Below are 13868 nucleotides of genomic sequence, written 5' to 3' on the forward strand. Positions count from 1 at the left end.
AGGGGGAAATAAAACATCAATGCCGGTGTCTCTGTGTTACATGAGAGACATGCTCTCCGCTCAGGGCCGTGCTGTCCTGAGAAGACAGAGGACTCTGATGGGCACTGATAGGAGGCACTGATAGGGGACACTGATAGAAGGCACTGATAGGGGACACTGATAGGGGACGTGGATAGGGGACGCGGATAGGGGACGCTGATAGGGGAAAATGATAGGGGGCACTGATAGGGGACACTGATAGGGTGCACCAATGGGAGGCACTGATAGTATTTACTTATGAGCATTGAAGGAAGGCACTGATAGGGGGCACAGAGAAGGCACTAGGGGGCACTGAAATGGGACACTGATAGGGGCACTGAGAGGGCATTAGGGGCACTGATAGGGGGCACTGAGAAGGCACTAGAGGGCACTGATAGGGGGCACCAATGGGAGGGACTGGTGGGCACTGATAGAAGGCACCGATGGGAGGCACTGATAGGATTTACTGATGAGTACTGAAGGGAGGCACTGATAGGGGGCACAGAGAAGGCACTAGGGGGCACTGATAGGGGACACTGATAGGGGACGCTGATAGGGGACACTGATAGGGGGCACTGATAGGGGGCACTGATATGGGACACTGCTAGGGGGTACCGATGGGAGGCACTGATAGGATTTACTGATGAGCATTGAAGGAAGGCACTGATAGGGGGCACAGAGAAGGCACTAGGGGGCACTGATAGGGGACATTGATAGGGGGCACTGAGAAGGCATTAGGGGCACTGAGAAGGCACTAGAGGGCACTGATAGGGGACACTGATAGGGGGGACTGAGAAGGCACTAGGGGGCACTGATAGGGGGCACCAATGGGAGGCACTGGTCGGAACTGATAGAAGGCACCAATGGGAGGCACTGATAGGATTTACTGATGAGTACTGAAGGGAGGCACTGATAGGGGGCACTGAGAAGGCACTAGAGGGCACTGATAGGGGACACTGATAGGGGGCACTGAGAAGGCACTAGGGGGCACTGATAGGGGGCACTGAGAAGGCACTAGGGAGCACTGATAGGGGGTACCGGTGGGAGGCACTGGTGGACACTGATAGGAGGCACTGATGAGCACTGATAGGAGGCACTGATAGGATTTACTGATGAACACTGATAGGGGACACTGATAGGAGGCATTAATGGGCACTTATAGGTGGCACTGATGGGCATTGAGTACTGATAGTCAGAACTCATAGGCTGCACAGATGGGCACTGAGGAACACTGATAGGTAGAACTCAGGCAGTATTGATGAGCACTGATGGGCAGCATTGAAGAGTACTGATAGGTGGCACGGATGGACGCTGTTAGGCGGCATTAATGAGCACTGATAGGTGTTGCTGATAGGCAGATTTGATGGGCACTGATAGGCGGCATTGATGAGCATTGATAGGCAGCATTGATAGGCAATGATAGATGGCACTGATGATTGGGGCATTGATTATCAGTGTAAACAATTTACTGAAATTCTTGACAGTTAACGGCCATCCTTTCCTAACACAGACACAGATCTCTTTCATCTATGAGGGAGGAAAGGGCTGCGGATAACCGGCAAGTCTGTTTAATTGTGATCAGCTTACATCACATGGTAAAGGGCCACTGTAATTGTGCTGGATGCACATCCCAGGGGGCGTGCGGGAAGCACAGTTTTGGGAGGATGTCCAAAATTGGAAGCCCGGGGCTCGGATGGAAGGGGGGTCCATCATGGTTTCTTGCACTGTGGCCCTGAAGGTTCTAGTTACACCTCTGCACAGTCAGGTGTATTAGCTACATAACTTGGTTGCAGTACAGGAGCTCCAGACTGGCGTGTGTTCCATAGACCAGAACTCCACAACCAGAAATGACGTGAGTGCGTACCAAGCTCCAGCTTACACGTTTTGTCATAGGACGTTGTCTGAGGGGGTGCCATCTTGATGCACCTCACGACTGTTATAGTGAGCCGTCTTGCAGGGTCCACCCCCCGTAGGCAGGTTCACAAATCGTGATATTTAATTGCCATACAGTCAGGTCCATAAATATTGGGACATCAGCACAATTCTAATCTTTTTGGCTCTATAAACCACTACAATAGATTTGAAATCAAACGAACAAGATGTGCTTTAACTGCAGACTTTCAGCTTTAATTTGAGAGTATTTACATCCAAATCAGGTGAACGGTGTAGGAATTACAATAGTTTGTATATGTGCCTCCCACTTTTTAAGGGACCAAAAGTAATGGGACAATTGGCTGCTCAGCTGTTCCATGGCCAGGTATGTGTTATTCCCTCATTATCCTATTTACAAGGTGCAGAGAAAAGGTCCAGAGTTCATTTCAAGTGTGCTATTTGCATTTGGAATCTGTTGCTGTCAACTCTCAATATGAGATCCAAAGAGTTGTCACTATCAGTGAAGCAAGCCATCATTAGGCTGAAAAAACAAACCCATCAGAGAGAAACATTAGGGGTGGCCAAATCAACTGTTTGGAACATCCTTAAAAAGAAAAACACCCTTCACAACAGTTGGCCAGATCAAGAACACTCTCCAGGAGGTAGGTGTATGTGTGTCAAAGTCAGCAATCAAAAGAAGACTTCACCAGAGTGAATACAGAGGATTCACCACAAGATGTAAACCATTGGTGAGCCTCAAAAACAGGAAGGCCAGATTAGAGTTTGCCAAACAAAATCTAAAAAAGCCTTCACAGTTCTGGACCAACATCCTATGGAGAGATGAGACCAAGATCAACTTGTACCAGAGTGATGGGAAGAGAAGAGTATGGAGAAGGAAAGGAACTGCTCATGATCCAAAGCATACCACATCATCAGTGAAGCATGGTGGTGATAGTGTCATGGCATGGGCATGTATGGCTGCCAATGGAACTGGTTCTCTTGTATTTATTGATGATGTGACTGCTGACAAAAGCAGCAGGATGAATTCTGAAGTGTTTTGGGCAATATTATCTGCTCACATTCAGCAAAATGCTTCAGAACTCATTGGACGGCGCTTCACAGTGCAGATAGACAATGACCCGAAGCATACTGCAAAAGTAACCAAAGATTTTTTTAAGGGATAGAAGTGGAATGTTATGCAATGGCCAAGTCAATCACCTGACCTGAATCCGATTGAGCATGCATTTCACTCGCTGAAGACAAAACTGAAGGGAAAATGCCCCAAGAACAAGCAGGAACTGAAGACAGTTGCAGAGGCCTGGAAGAGCATCATGAGGGATGAAACCAGGTGTCTAGTGATGTCTATGCATTCCAGGCTCCAGGGTGTAATTGACTGCAAAGAATTTGCAACCAAGTATTAAAAAGTGAAAGTTTGATGGATGATTGTTAATCTGTCCCATTACTTTTGGTCCCTTAAAAAGTGGAATTCCCACACCGTTCACCTTATTTGGATGTAAATACCCTCAAATTAAAGCTGAAAGTCTGCAGTTAAAGCACATCTTGTTCGTTTCATTTCAAAGCCATTGTGGTGGCATATAGAGCCAAAAAGATTAGAATTGTGTCGATGTCCCAATATTTATGGACCTGACTGTATGTGTATTATACAACCCCTATATCTGATTGTCATATATATCCCATACATAGCCCCATGAATCCCAGAGAAGATTGTTCTGCTACGTATCTTCATACAGGTAGACCATTCTCCATAGGGATCTGTGTATGTTCGAGCCTTACGCCCCCGGTGGTCAGGTTTAAACTTACACCCTGCAATTGCATTCTCCATTACAATACAGATATTATTAAGTAAAACTCTAAATATTCTATAACTCCAAAATAATTCTAAAATTATAATGTACACAAATCAAAGGAAAGAGTATTATTGCTTGATGGTCCTATTATTATAATTCTATATGCATCAGTCCTACCAGGTATTTAAATGATACTTATCCTACACTTATTGTTACCATACAGATATTATCAGGTAAGGCTGCTAATATTCTAATGGTCTACAAATAGAGAGATCTACAATTCATTCAGAGGTACAGTAAAAAAAGACGTGTGTGTGTGTGTATATATATAGATATATATAGATATATATATATCTATATATATCTATTTATATAGATATATATAGATATATATAGATATATATCTATATATCTATATATAGATATATATCTATATCTATATATATAGATATAGATATCTATCTATATCTATATATATATATCTATATATATATAGATATATATATATAGATATATATATCTATATATATATAGATAGATATCTATCTATATATATAGATATCTATCTATATATATAGATAGATATCTATATATATATATCGATATCTATCGATATATATATATAGATATCGATCTATTTATATATATATAGATATAATTGGTTGGTGGTTCTATTATTATGATTGTATATACACCACCCCATGTATTTAAATGGTACATGTCTTGCATTTAGGTAACAACCGATCACCCTACATGTGCTGTGATTAGGCGACCAAGTCTAATCCTCAGATGTCCACATACACGGATTCCTATGGAGAATGGTCTACCTGTAGGAGGATACGTAGCAGAGCAATCCTCTCTGGGATTCAAGGGGCTGTGTATGGGATATCTATGACAATCAGATATAGGGGATGTATAATACACATATGCAATGAAATATCCCGATTTGTGAACTCGCCTACGGGGGGTGGACCCAGGTGGCACCGCCTCAGATGACGTCCTATGTCAAAACGCATAAGCCAGAGCTTGGTACGCACTCATGTCATTTCCGGTTGCGGAGTTCTGGTCTGTGGAACGCACACTGGGCCGGAGCTCCTGCACTGCAACCAAGTTATTTTAGCTAATACACCTGACTGTGTCAAGTGATGTTTTTAAATTTTATTTTTTAATAAAATCACTTAGATTTGGAAATCTTGCAAAAAGACCTGAACAAATTAATGGGGTGGGCGACTACATGGCAAATGAGGTTCAATGTAGGAAAATGTAAAATAATGCATTTGGGTGGCAAAAATATGAATGCAATCTATACACTGGGGGGAGAACCTCTGGGGGAATCCAGGATGGAAAAGGACCTGGGGGTCCTAGTGGATGATAGGCTCAGCAATGGCATGCAATGCCAAGCTGCTGCTAATAAAGCAAACAGAATATTGGCATGCATTAAAAGGGGGATCAACTGCAGAGATAAAACGATAATTCTCCCGCTCTACAAGACTCTGGTCCGCCTGCACCTGGAGTATGCTGTCCAGTTCTGGGCACCAGTCCTCAGGAGGGACGTACTGGAAATGGAGCGAGTACAAAGAAGGGCAACAAAGCTAATAAAGGGTCTGGAGGATCTTAGTTATGAGGAAAGGTTGCGAGCACTAAACTTATTCTCTCTGGAGAAGAGACGCTTGAGAGGGGATATGATTTCAATTTACAAATACTGTACTGGTGACCCCACAATAGGGATAAAACTTTTTCGCAGAAGAGAGTTTAATAAGACTCGTGGCCACTCATTACAATTAGAAGAAAAGAGGTTTAACCTTAAACTACGTAGAGGGTTCTTTACTGTAAGAGCGGCAAGGATGTGGAATTCCCTTCCACAGGCGGTGGTCTCAGCGGGGAGCATTGATAGCTTCAAGAAACTATTAGATAATCACCTGAATGACCGCAATATACAGGGCTATGTAATGTAATACTGACACATAATCACACACATAGGGTGGACTTGATGGACTTGTGTCTTTTTTCAACCTCACCTACTAAGTAACTATGTAACTATGTATTTACATTATGAGTACCCATCTCTTTCATCTATGAGGATATCTTGTGGCCACTCGGATTTACATTATGGGTACCCATCTCTTTCATCTATGAGGATATCTTGTGGCCTACCACGGAGGAGGTAATTACTGCAACCTTATCTACTGGAAGCGGATAACCCCCCAAGGGGAGCAGGGAAGTCACCTAAATTGCTACATAGGCATAAGTCACTTTGGACAAGCACAAGTTGCTTGAAACTTTGCCATTTTTGCACTACTAAAGACTGAACTTATAATCAATTATTCATTTTTTCATTTTTTCACTGGAAATTTTTTTTCACCAGAACATGTTAATGTATTTATTTATTTTCACAATTAATTTGGATATAAATAATTCTCTCTGCACATTTATGATGTACTAGTTGGGATGAATTGTTTAGGATGAAATTTGGTTGCAACTGGTGATTGGATGAGAATATTCACCACTACACCACGCACATTTATTTTAACATTTTAGGTTGGCACACATTTTCAACCAGCACAATCCATAGAGCTTTACTAGTATACCTTTTTTCCAGGCACAGGGTGAGAATGCCCTTCATGGCATCTACTCTAAATTGTGACTAATCACATTACCTAGCACTTACTATTCATTCATAAAAAATTTACTCACTTTGGAGGATTATCCTTCAGGTAATGGTAGCGTTTATCACCTATCTTTTGCACACTCACCTGGAAAGAGTGACTCATTGTGGAGGATCACTCTTCAGGTGATGGGTAGCGCCACTTTTAATGAGTAAAACTGTTTTAGATTTTCTTCGCCTTCTGTCCATATGGTGAAGATATCATCGATATAGCGATAGTATCTGTGTGGTTTTTGTTGTATGCTGTTCAGGAATTTATCCTCCAGGCCAGCCATAAATATGTTAACATATCGGGGTGCCATTTTACTTCCCATAGCAGTACCCATACACTGAAGATGATATTGTTGAAAGCAAAGTGGTTGTGTGTAAGAATGAATTCAGTGAGCTGTGTAACATCCTTAGCAGTGTATTTGTGGTTTGGTGAGGATGATAAGAATTTGTGAAATGCAGCCAACCCATCCTTGTGAGGGATGTTACTGTACAGAGATTCTATAGATTCTAGTGACTAGAAGTGTATTTGGTGGTAATGGTATATTGTTGAGCTTATTCAGAAAAGCAGTTGTGTCTTGCAGGAAACTCCCAGTATTCATTACTAATGATTTCAATATTTCTACAAGGCCTGAGATTTGTTTGGTAAGTTTATTCATACCTGTTATGATGGGTCTGCCTGAATTTCCTGGCTTGTGAATCTTGTGCAGCAAGTAAAAGTCCACAATTTCTGGATTATCCAGAATCACTTTGATACGTTCTGAATGTACCTTTTAATTGCTTAGTAAAAACCTGGGTCAAATCATAATCCAGTTTTTTTTCTTTTATAGTAAGTAGCATTTGCCAGCTACCTCTGGCCCTCTTGTATGTATTTGTTTGTATCCATTACAACAACTCCTCCCCATTTATATTCACTGGTTTGATTGTGAGAGCTTGATTATTGCATAAATCATGTTTAGTCCTTCGCTCCCATGGTGAAAAATTGTATACAATTTTCTTTTCCTGGGTGGATATCAGGGATGTAACTCTCAGTCTGAAGCTGTCAATATAGGAGTCCAGTTTGGGGTTGCATTCTTGTGGAGATGTGGAGGTGCTATTCTTTTTCTTTGTCGCATACCATTGTCCTAGGATTCTTTTCATTACTGTGAAAATATTCTTTGAGCCTTAGTCTCCTGAAGAATTCCTCCATATCTGAAAACAACTGTAAATTATCCGATTTAGTGGTTGGGCAGAATGTGAGGCCTTTGGAGAGAACTGTTACTTCTGATTTGGAAAGTTTATGATTTGACAAATTGATGATTCCAAGTTCCTCTGTTATATCCCCATTTTTAGTCAGGTCAATATTTGTACAAGGGATACCTTGGGACTCTTGGCACTCTGGACCGAAATAGTGTAGTATGTTTTATTTAAAAAATACACACACATTAAACAGGCTGACAAATTTGGTTAGCATTGAGAATCAATAGCACCTTCAAGTGCGCTCCAGTGGCAGGAAAAGACACAATTAGATGTGACGTCAGCATGGCTTAGCTAGCAAGTTTGGGGAAAAAATATTTTTTATTTAGTATATTTGAGTTTAGTATTTTTTTGTTGAGAGTGCTGCACCAACCCAATTTTATTTGAACAGAAAGGTATATTGTCCCTGTTAGCTCAAATTGGACCATACGTTGTAAGAGTTATAGCTTTCCAATGGATTAGCTGTTTGTTTAGCTTTCTGCTGATGCAAATGTTTATATTTTGTTGATGTATTTATGTCTATTCATTAAACTTGATTTACAATTGTATTTTTTCAATTTATAAATTTATAATTTGTAAAATCATTACTGATAAAGTAAATATATATTTGGTTGGCACATTAAAGCTTGGTGTATTGGATTCATATATGACCAGCAAGCACCCTATGTTCATGAAGCTTATATGTTACCCCCTTGTTTGTGTACTTTTTTCTCAAGGTGCTCTAGCTCCAACCTCAAACTATAAGATTACATTAAGAATGATTGTCTTCTAAACTCCGGCATATTTGGTGTATTTGTTTGTCTCAGCACTTGTTTGAATGGGATCAGAACATTATTATTATTTTTTTTTTTAGTTCAATACATTTTTATTGAGTTTTGCAATTATACAAAGTAAACAAATAAGGGGTATTGCAGCATAAGAAGAATAACATATATAGAGTGAGAACAGCAATGAGGTTCAGTAAAGCAATAAGAACAGCAATAACGTTCAGTAATGCAAACATTAGTTTGGCCATACCATCTGTTTCAACAATCAGTGTGTAAGTACTAAATGTGGATTGTAAGCAAGGGGAAGTTATCTGTTGGTCCATATGTTCCATATTTGGGAGAATTTGGTGAGATTTAGAGAGTTAATTGCTACTAATCGTTCAAAGGTATGATTAGAAGTAACCATTACTATTACATCTGATGTGTTCAGGGGTTAGGTTTGCTTTCCATTTCCTAAAAATAGTGAGCCAGGCTGCCACTAGAATGTGGATTACCACTGGTGTGTGTAAAAATGGGTACTGGTCAATACCAATGTTGAGTATGACTAAGGCCGGCTGTGGTTTACGTAGTATACCTGTGCAAGAGGCAATAAGGTGGAATACTTGGTACCATAAGCTGGTGAGTTTGGGACAAAGCCATAGGATTTATACAAGGTTACCTACGCTTCCGCATTCACGCCAGCACAGGGGAGAGGTATTGGGGGAAAATTTGGCTAACCGGTAGGGTGTATAGTACCACCTATTGGTAATCTTAATTGTCACCTCCCGGTGGCTAGAGCAGTGGGAGGCTTTAGATATTGAGCTGAGTGTGGCTTGCCGTTGTTTGGGGGTGAAAGTGTTGCCAAGGTCCTTTTCCCATTTTAACATTGGAATAGACGTAGATAGGGTGCGTTTGTCTTGTAAAATATTGCAGAAAAGGGAAATTCCTCTCTTTTTTTGTGCAGGTTGGAAATCCCAACTGGCATAGGGTAGGGACAATGAGAGAATCTGATGCTTAGTCAGGTAGTGTAGGAGTCGCACACATGTGTAGTGGAGGCATTTAGGGACACAGTATTTCTGAATTAATGCCTCCAAAGAGAGAGGGACGTTGTCCTTGATGAGTGTATTAATTTTGTGGATGCCAAACTCCAGAAGGGGTTTGACCGTAATGGATAGAATCAGGGTTTCGGGGTCCTAGGACTTGATGGAGCATGGATACAATGTCTCCAGGCCATCAGTGATGCCTGCATGAGGTCAGAGAAGGGTTTAAGGTCCCATGGTTCCCAGGTGTCATGTAGAAGGAATAGGTTCAGATTTGAGGTGGAAGAAAGGTTACATTCTATGTCCACCCATATTGGGGTTGTTGTGGAAGAGAACCAGTTCTTAAGTTGGTCTAGTTGTGCAGCCCAGTAGCAGTCCTTAACATCAGGGGAACCCTCTCCACCAATTGTTTTGTTCTATTAGGCACAGGTGACAGCATCTGGCCCTACGACAAGTACAAATGTAAGACTTGAGGGTTCTAGACAGGAATGTTAAGTATCGGGTAGGGACGGAGATGGGAAGTGATCTGAACACGTAGAGAATTTTGGGAAGAATGTTCATCTTGGCGCACCAAGAGCATTCACATTTGGCTATTTGGTTAAGTTCTTTGTCAATTTTGGAGAGTAGGGGTATGTAGTTGGCAGCTGCCAAGGAGGTAGTGGAGTCAGTTAAAGTGATGCCGAGGTATGGGATTCCTTCATCAGACCATTTAAATGGTAATCAACTTTGTAAATTTAGTTTCGTGGAGAACTGAACTCTTTGGTCCATAATTAATGACTTATTGGCGTTGACCTTGTAGTATGATATATGGCTAATCTGAGTGAAGATCTGAAAGGCTTCTGCTAAAGAAGCATCCGGGTTTGTGAAGGGTAATATGATGTAATCCGCAAAGAGGTTTATTTTGTGGGTGGATTTGCCCTCCTCCAGGGTGTTAAGGCAGGTTGTGGCACCGTTATGCATGACTAGAAAGGTTGCCGGATATTTCCACCTGTGTGAGATCTTGTGGTTTCGCAGGGCCTTTGTTACCATTACTAGATTCTTGTGGCGGTGCAGGGCGTGTTTCTAGAGGTATGTAAGCAGCTGCACCGAAGAGTAGGGTTCAGGGAGGTTTTTCATCTGGTGGGTGGCCAATAGGATCTTTTCTTTGGTATTGAAAACTGAATCCTTAGCAGAACATCCCTCGGAACCTCTTGAGGGAGGAAGGAGGGCTTTGACAGTCTGTGTATTCTGTCAATGAGGAGGTCCATAGGGGTCAGAGATGGAAACAGGACGTAGAAGAGAGTGTGGGCATATTGCATCAGCTGGTCCTGTGGGATGTCATCTGAGACCCCACTTATTTTAATATTGTTTCTCCTGAATCTGTCCTCTAGGTCAGCCACTTTGTTCTTCAGCCACATAATATCCTCAGAGTGGGCCTCATGGGCATCTACCATAGTGTTGAAGGAGACAGATACTTTAGATATAGATGTTTCAATTCTTTCAGCTCTATCTCCCAGGTCTGCGCAGGGATATAAGCATGTCTTTTAGAACTATGTCAGATACTGGTTGGCCGGTTGTGGGAAATGCAGCAAATAGATCTGCATGGGCTGTAGGACCAGAGACCTGGGCAGAGATTACCTACATGTTGTCAGTAGGAGTGATGTTGTAGGGAGGCTCCCTTCGGGCTTTTTAGCCAGGCCCTGTGTGGATGGGGTAGAAGAGCCAGAGGAGCCTTCGCTGACAGGTAGAGAAGAGGATGGACCTGTTGTCACTGTAGGATTTCTCTGATGCTGGCCTCCTCACTGTGTGCGCGGCCCACCGCTGCCACCATTTGTTGTAGCCCATGGCTCTGTGAGATAAAGAAACCATCCAGCTTTCTGGGCTGTGGCAGTTCTTTCTTGCGGCGTGTCATGCCCTGTGCTGTAGCGGATCTCTTGGGCCAGGTGGTAAGTGGATGTGGTGCTGGAGGAGCTCTGCGGATGCTGTTTATCCCCGTCTGTGAACAAAGCCTCAGTAAGGAGTGGCCATGTTAGAGTGCTGTCACCATGACCCAAGAACATTAAATTTTAAGTTCCATGGGGACTTTTATATAAATAGTTCAAAGCACTCTGCAAAGCACAAAACAATGAGGTTTATTTACTAAAACTAGAGAGTGCAAAATTGAGTGCATCTGTGCATGGCAGCTTCTAACTTCAGCTTGTTCAATTAAGCTTTGACAAGAAAACCTGGAAGCTGATTGGTTACAGCTGTACCAGATTTTGTACTCTCCAGTTTTAGTAACTCAACCCCAATATGTTATGTATGTACTATAGGTGTAGGAAAAAACAATATCTAAGGGAAAGAAACAGAACTTGAAATTCAACTACTTCAACTACTAGCAGCAATGCATACCACCCAACACTAAAGTATAAGGCAATATGTGTAATCATCACATTCATACTCTAATATATGATACCTAGAAAAATTGATCTTCAAAAAATCCAACTGATATTTTTTTCTGCATCAAATGAAACTAAACAGAGTATAAAATGCGTGTAGCACTTTGCCGAGTGAAAGTGCAGGTACTCTCATTTTGAGTGAATAGAGCAAAAAAATAAAACACATTATGTTATTAGGCTATTTTTTGTGCTGGCCAATTGTTTTTATTGATTCAAATAGAAAATACCTTATTTGGCCACTCATATAGTAACACTCACACAATGGGGTTGATTTACTAAAACTGGAAAGTACAAGATCCAGTGCAGCTGTGCATGGTAGCCAATCAGCTTTTATCTTCAGCTTCTTCAATTAATCTTTGACAAAAAACACCTGGAAGCTAATTGGTTTCTATGCAGAACTACACCAGATTTTGCACTCTCCAGTTTTAGTAATTCAACCCAAATGTTTAACAACTCTCTCTGGTGCATCTGTGTTCCAATGAGCCTTAATTGAATCCAGTTATCTGAATATTAACTCTGTTGACATTTAACAGCAGACAAATGCTCAATTACAACACTTTTCTGTGGATGCCTTGTGTGTTTAGATTTCTGTAGGAATATGTCAGTTATCATCTATAATGTGATGTTTAAATGTTGGAGTGCAGCAGAAGATCATGCATGATGTGGCTTTTTATATCCCCAGATACTGTGATTGTCCCTGGATGACAACAGTAGACATTATTCTTCTTTAATTTTTGTTCTCTCTCAATTAAAGAACTTATTGAACATGTCTGTTTCTGTATATTGAACAACTTATTGAAATTATTAATAGGGTGAACATGTGTTCCTCTTCCCACCCTCCCTCCGTTCTAAAAAGTGGCTTCCAGATTTTAAAAATTCCCTTCTGAAAACCCTCACATTTTTTTTTTTTTTTTTGTGAAGGGAGGTTTGTTCATGGTGGCTGTCCTCCCTTTCCTGCCACCCCGGCAGTGGGCATTGATAAGGGTATTTTTTTTTATTAGAATGTGAACATCATGTTTTTTTTGTAATGTTTATTAATAAAATATAGTTTTCAGAATACTTAATTGTCCTGTTTTGTTAGAGCACATCCATTTGTATTGCCTCTCCAAAGTATATCATTTTAATAATTATTGTTCTTTCAACTATGAACCTGGAAGTTGCATAAAATGTTCTCTCCTTGATAATTGTTCTTTGTTTAATATTTCAGTTTTATGGACATGCATGTGTGCCCCATGGCACTGTCCAGCTCAGCTGCACAGGTGGGAGAATTAACTGAGTCAGTCCTGTTCAGTCCACGGTGGACATGAGAAATCTAACCCTGTCTGGTTAACATAAATTGTGCTGTCTGCAATTTAGTTTACTATACCTAACACATTAAACATTGTGAAACTAGAATTAAGATGAACATACACTATTAAATATGTAAGGAAAATGTACAATCTTCCTTATATCCACCAATTAATAATTAGAATAATAATGAGAATTTAAATTATGTTAGGAACTTTCCCACCCTGTGCCCTGCACTGTAGATTCTGTCCATAGTATCTTATGTTTCTTTGAATACATCCAGTGGATTTTCCACCCCACTTGTAGGATCTATCCAGCTTATAAGTGTACAAGTCTTTTTCAAACTTCAAATAATTTTTTGAGCCAATCTTTCTTAGGCCCTAAATTGTACCATAAATTATACAAAATTCCTTTACATAATATGCTTGGGGGTATCCTAAACCTGAACATGAAGTTGCTCACCTGTAGCTTGTACTACAGCAAAATTAATATTTTAAATATACAGTAATAATGTATTTTGATAAAAGTTATATTTTTGAGGAAAAAAAAAGAAATTTCCCTCCACTTTAGATTTTTGTAAAACATTGCATGTTGTTTCCCACCAACACGTATACCAGACCCTTATCCCTGACCAGACCCATATCTGAGCATGCAGCCTGGTAAGCCAGTAAAGGGTAGCCTCCCATCTTAAACCATTCCAGTCCACATGCCCTCAAGATATCTTGCTAGGGGAAGACAATGGCAATGGCCTCTTTCCCACATATCTGGCCAGGTGAATGTGTAGGTAGACA

The sequence above is a fragment of the Aquarana catesbeiana genome, linkage group LG02, assembly GCF_042186555.1.
Source record: "Aquarana catesbeiana isolate 2022-GZ linkage group LG02, ASM4218655v1, whole genome shotgun sequence".
Classification (NCBI taxonomy): domain Eukaryota; kingdom Metazoa; phylum Chordata; class Amphibia; order Anura; family Ranidae; genus Aquarana; species Aquarana catesbeiana.